Here is a 6,491-nt window from a genome sequence, read left to right on the forward strand (position 1 = left end):
CATTTAGGCAGACCCCCAGACAGAACAGGAACTATTTCCCAAATGGCATATCACACTAACTATCCAAAGTGAAGCTACTTTCACATAACTAGCTTTCCCTTTTCTTTTGTAAAGCGTTTTTTGTGTGCACATGAGTATATGTCTGAATATATATTTATATATGAGACTATATATATAGATATGAGTGTATCTAAAGCAGCTACAGTAGTGTTGCTTGGCTGAGTGGGAGGTGATACAGGACTGTGCTATTAGTGAGCGGGAGGTAGGAGGTGGCTATGGCTGATGGGCAGGAGAGTGAGGTAATCGCAGGGTAATACTGTCTGCAGGTATTTTTAGATGACACCAGAATGAGAAGATGTTGGTTGGTGGTGGTGGTCTTTCTTCTTCTAGAGCAAAGTGATGAAACATGCTCAATAAGAACATAAGGATTGCCAGTTTGGAGCAGACCTTTTTGTCCAGCTAGCCTAGAACTATCGATGATAGAGACACCAGCAGCTGTGTTGAGGGAGAGCAGGTTTTTAATCTTCCTTGTCATCTACCATTAATGTTAGGGAGGGACCTTGCTCTTGAAATCCTGGGTTTCCCTTAATAAGTCACTGTAGATGTGCCATCATTTAACCTATTTCAGTCTTTTAAATAAAAGCTGGTCTGGGCTATTTCTTGGGAGAAAGTGTTTCTTAGTTTGGAAAGTTTGCTATCCACTCTGTGGACTATTCATCTTTAATTTATCCTCAAATTGTTTTATCCAAATTTGAAGGGCACACATTAGTTATAATGTTTCAGAATTCAGCACGTTTTTTAGGTTTTAGCTTAACATCATGATTTTCCCATGAGAAATATAACAATATATAGAAATATATCAAATGAGATTATGAAGATGAAAACTTTCTGGAAACTGTAAAGTTCCTGTAAGTTATAGGGTCTTTACAAACTTTAATATTTTTATTATTGTTCAAAACCTAGGCATCTTCTCTACTTCATGTCCACACATTTTCCAGATCCTGGACATTTTGTCACATAGCTATTGAGTTATGTGACATTGTTTAAAGTCCAAATGGTGCTTTCAACTGAAGAAGTTCTTTGGGAGCTACATCCCCAATGCAACTAAAAATATTCATTGGCCAGACCAATCTTAACTCTTTCAGACCACATCTACATTCCTCTAAGAAATGGGCAAGACCAAGACTTTCATCTGAAAGGCTGATATCTGAAATACAAAGTTTAAAAGCCCTTTCATATTTCTTTTAATCTAGGAATATTCTAAAGTGTTCTAGAGAAATTGTAAATAAATATCCATACTATACAGCACTTTAAAAATCAAGTGACTTACAAATACTTGTTGAAGAACCCTTAAAGTAGTCGGTGATATGATACACTTCTTTTATTTTCACATTCAAGTTTTGCTTTTTTTTGCAATAAGTCTTCCTATAACCTTGTTAGAAAAACAAGATTACAGTTTATGTGTGTGTGTGTGTGTGTGTGTGTGTGTGTGTGTGTGTATGTGTTCAAAGCCTAGCAAATTCTAAGTATATATACATATTTCTAGGACATATTTTTTTCTGGTCCCATCTCAGAAAATGGTGCTGCCCTCCAAAAAGTTACTCATGTACAAAACCTAGGAATCTTCCCTTTTCTCTTTCACTCATTTCTCAGGTCCTGCTTAGACCATCCACTTTTCTCCATCTGCACTCCTACATTTTTGGTCCAAACTGTAATAATGTATTTCAAAACTTCTAGCAATAGCTTCCAGCTGGTCTCCTTGTATTCACTCTAAGCTTCCCCCTTTTCCACTTTGTGTCATCAAACATTGCTGTCTCCTCTTCCTGGAATGTTCGTTTTCTTACTGTCTGCCCCCCACCCGTGTATGTCCGGACACACATAGGCACACGCACATCCCTGCATTCCTCACCTAGTTAACTCCTACTCACTGTTTTAGGTTTTCACTCAAAAGGAACTTCTCAAGGAGGCCTGCATTGATCACTCAGTTTTCCCGGCACTCAGTCTAAGTTAATGTCTTGTAGGTTGTATCTTCTAATAGCTTCTAATTTTCCATTTAAGCACTTAGTATAATTCTAAATATATAGCTTCTCTGTGATTCTTTTATGTCTGCCTTCTTTACTAGGCCATATATGCAATGATGGCAAAGACTTCATTTGTCTGGTTCACTGCTGTATCACTTGCACTTAAGATTGGTCCTCATGCATTGTAGCCACCCATTCAATAAATGTTTATTGGATTAATAAATGATTGCTCTGCAAATCTTCTAATGTAGTCTATTTCTAATCTTATTGTTAGGGTTCTCAGTAGTATGAAGTTATTCAAGTCTTTGTCTTCCAAGTAAATACCAAAGTCATATGCCTCAGATCATATCACCGGCAAACTGTGGGAAAATAGTCATAATATCCTTGATTCACACCTAGAAAATCTCAGTTGTCCAACATGACTTTGTTTGAAGTTTCCTCAGGAATACACAAGAGACTATTGCATTGTATCAGGGAGAATTTCATAAATTTTTTCAGGCCATTTGACCTTCTCATTTCTACTGTTAACTTCTCAAAAGAAAAAAAAAAATCAAGTTTATTTACATTATGGTCTTGAAGCCAGGAAATAAAACATTATTCAACATGCATGAATCAATCCTTAATCCTCTGGCACTTATAGTATTGGGGTATACAGACTCAATATACCTAGCATGCACATTCCTTCCTGAGAAGACCAGTTCCTTTGACACCGGTAAAGTGTTTTTGTTATTTATAATAAGGATAAGCCTTAAAGAGCAATTTATTACTAACTGTTGTCCTTCAAGAATCACATATTTGGTTTTGGCTTTTGTAGTTAACCCATCCAAGCAGGTCTAGCAGCATAAAGGCCTGCAAGAATAAAAAGAAGAATGTGTAAATTTAAGGCAAAAGGGGAAAAATAAAGATAATAAATATAGTGCTTTCTATAGACAAATTACAGAATCCCTAACTGTGCTTCCACCTCTGAAAGTCTACTGGAGGAATAAATACCACTGGTTTCCTGGCCAGAATTAGCATAGGGATGCTGAGTAGAGAATTCCTCACTTAACAGTATCTCCCTTTGCACCCAACCAGTGGAAGGGACTTAGAAAATTACATCTACCCCAAGATGACTTGCCATCAATTGTGCTAAGAAGGGAGGTTCTGACAGCAGTAGAAAGTATAATAGAATTAGAAGTGATGATAAAGTTCATTATGGAAAATGGGTAGTTTCAGTATCTTCCTTAAGAAATTTTAAGAAAATATTTTGGTCTGTATTACATGATAGCAAACTCTGAATTCTCAATAATTAGTATAAATGATCATAAAGAGGAAAATTTTCTTATAGCAATCAACAAAGCTGGCAGGATCTGGTTCACATCCCAGTAGATTATATTTTGGGGTTTTCTTCCTTCCTCTTTCCCCCTTTTTTAGCTTGTTGACTAAAGCTTGCTGAAGTAAAGCTTTATCTGGTCCCAAACTAAATCTGCCTCTTTCATAAGACAATTATATTTTGGGTTGATATTTAACTGGAGGTGACAAGAAAATACATAATAAAAGGAACATACAATTTTAGGGACATAAAATAGTAGAACTCAGACCTGGGTTTGAGTCCTAACTATTCCTTATCAGGTACACTATCTTGATGTTTGTAAAGCAATTCTGAGCTATCCTTTCTTTGTCCCTAAAAGGAGGCTGATTTGGATACCTACCTGATTATAGGGTTATAATAAAAAAATTTAATGTAATAATGGATGTACAAAGTGCTTGTAAACTGAAAAATAAACACCTCTATACCTATTAGTTTCTATTTTTATTAATTAGTAATATAGAGTTTTTAAACCATTGGCAATTACCAGGGCATTTGATCATTAATTTAGCATTAGTCAAACATTCTCCTAAGACAACTGACATTCAAATAAACAAGTCAAATTACCCATGGAACTGGAGACCTTATATTCTGTTCCTGTATTAAGGCAAGCAAAGCATTTGAGCTATTATTTATATTATTCTGCAGAAGTATCATGAGTGACTTTTAGTTTATGTACTCTTTGCTTTTGTAGAGGTTTGATATAAAAATTATCCATTCAACCAGAATTTCTCTGACCCTTGTAGAATGGGGGTGAAAGACAGTGCCCATGCTTTACAGCAGCCTTCTTACTATTTTTACATGGTAAATTCCTCCTTGATTCTAATTCTAGGAGAAGTTTTGACTCCACCTACATTTAAATCCTTGCCTGTGAAAGGAATTGGGACTACTGTAATTCCATGTTCTTGCATTTTTGTCATATTTATCAGAATGTTTAGAGCCAAATTTTGTCAAATTTATCAGAATGTTTGCCAAACTATTCAAATATGTACAGGAACATCTTTGCCTTGAAATTGTTTAGTTAAGGGAAATCTTTGGTTTTCTTTAAATTATATTGTATATTAGCCATTAAGTTGCTTAGGTCTTTTTGGAATTGGTAGGGTATAAATCTTAAATGTATAAATAACTGTACTCAGCACAAGGGTGTTAATGATTCAGGTTTCCTATGTATTAGTGATTGCACAGTATGTATTCAATTCTGAACACCTTCAGGACTAAACCCATGCAGAGAAAATTGAACACATTGTGTAGTGAGTTGCTTTACAACAGTTTTACTACCCACAAAAATAAATTCTCTCATTCCAGAGGAATATCATGGTTGAGCTTTTTCATCTCTTTCCCCTCCAACCACTCTGCCACTTTAAAAAATCACAAGCATTTTGGCTTTTATCCTTTACTTCCACAGAGAATTCACACTTAAGCCTCCCATATCTTCTCAGTTCTACACAGGGTCTCTTGCCTGCAAATTGGCCCCCTAGTGGTTTCCCTGAGGTCTGGGCGCTCTCTGGGAGACCTGTGGTGGGGGTGGGCAGTGGGGCGAGCAAAGCAGGACTGTGCTTGTCCTACTTGTCCTCTCAAGAGTCGTCTTTTGAGCTGTACTTTCATGTCTTACTAACAATCTCCCAAGACCACATTCTTTTAAACACTTGTGTTTTAAGTAAGATAAAAGACAATTTGCACTGCCTGAATATACCTTGAGGTTTGCATCTTACTGAGGCCAATCTTGTCAACTTTTTAGATTCTCCTTTCTCATGTCAGAGGATTCAAGGTCCAATTAAGACTCATCTGAAAAACAATTTTCACTCGATCTGACATTCAGAAACAATAAAAAATCATAACCAGGTGTTCTAAAACTAGAGAGAGTTTTTATCTATTTTAATTCATTAAACATTTCAGAGCAATGTACTTGACACTTATGATACAAAAATATATCAGACATCCTCCTTACACTTAAAGAGCTCACTAATGACTGTCAAAGCCCTCAGTGCCTAGTTAATACCTGCCACATAACAAATACTCCCAAAGTGCTCCTTCTCTTTCATTAAAGAATTAGAGGTTTTGGTTTATATAAATTTTGGATTAGCATAGCTATGGTATTTTATAGAAGAGGAACCAAAATCTGCATTCCTATATTTATTAAATTTCAAGATGTCCTGTTACATAGTTTAATCATTCACTAAAACTGGCATTCAATTTTAGATTTCTTCTCCCAACAAACACATATCTAACCCCATTCCATTAGTACAAAACACCATCCATTTAGTTTTTTTCCAGAACAGAGTGGACAGGATTGAAATCATTTTTGTAATTAGTCCTTTTTACAGTATAGCAAAGTATCCTCCAAAATGCCTAATTGTTTTCACAGACACTTCCTAAATGGTCCCATTTCTATCAGTTAGGGGTTGGGAAGTAGAAGAGTGATTTATTGAGAGTGTGTATTACTTCCTCATCTATCCAATCATAAGAGGAAATGATATGACCTTTGGGGTCAGGGAGGGTATGCACAAAAGAACATTGCTAAGCATGTGCAAGGTGTATTTAGAGGACTGGTCTCACTTGTGTGGAAGGTTTTTTAGAGACATAATTAGAATCATAGGATCATGCATTTAGAAGATAGTTCAAAGGACAGATAGTTTTGGAATTTATATGGATCATTTTAGACTTTGCTAATTTTAATAAATGTCACTAGTGGAAATAATCAGTAAAAATAAGATATTTTGTGTGAGTTGTTCAAGCATGTTCAATTAAATGAACTTAGAAAGATAGGCATTTTATTTTGGTCACACTAGATTAGACTGCATTGCTTTCCCTTTCTCAGGACAACTAAACTTTATTGAAGCAGCATCCTATAAGGGGTAGCTGCTTTCTTGGTTTTGCCCTGTCTGGACACCATAATCTTAACTGTGGTAGTTAAGCAGTCATCTTAGTTTTTATCCATTTAAGATATAAAGATAACAGCAATTCCTGGAGTGATTTTGTCTTATGAGGACAAAAGACAGATTGTGTAAATGAATGGATTTGCTTGTTCGAGTGAAATCTATGTCTTTCTGCAGTTATGTAGTGACCTTAACTAAAGCATCTAACAATTATGAAAACTGTAGAATGCTTGTCTTTTTCTGTGT

The sequence above is a fragment of the Manis javanica genome, chromosome 11 (genome assembly GCF_040802235.1).
Source record: "Manis javanica isolate MJ-LG chromosome 11, MJ_LKY, whole genome shotgun sequence".
NCBI lineage: Eukaryota > Metazoa > Chordata > Mammalia > Pholidota > Manidae > Manis > Manis javanica.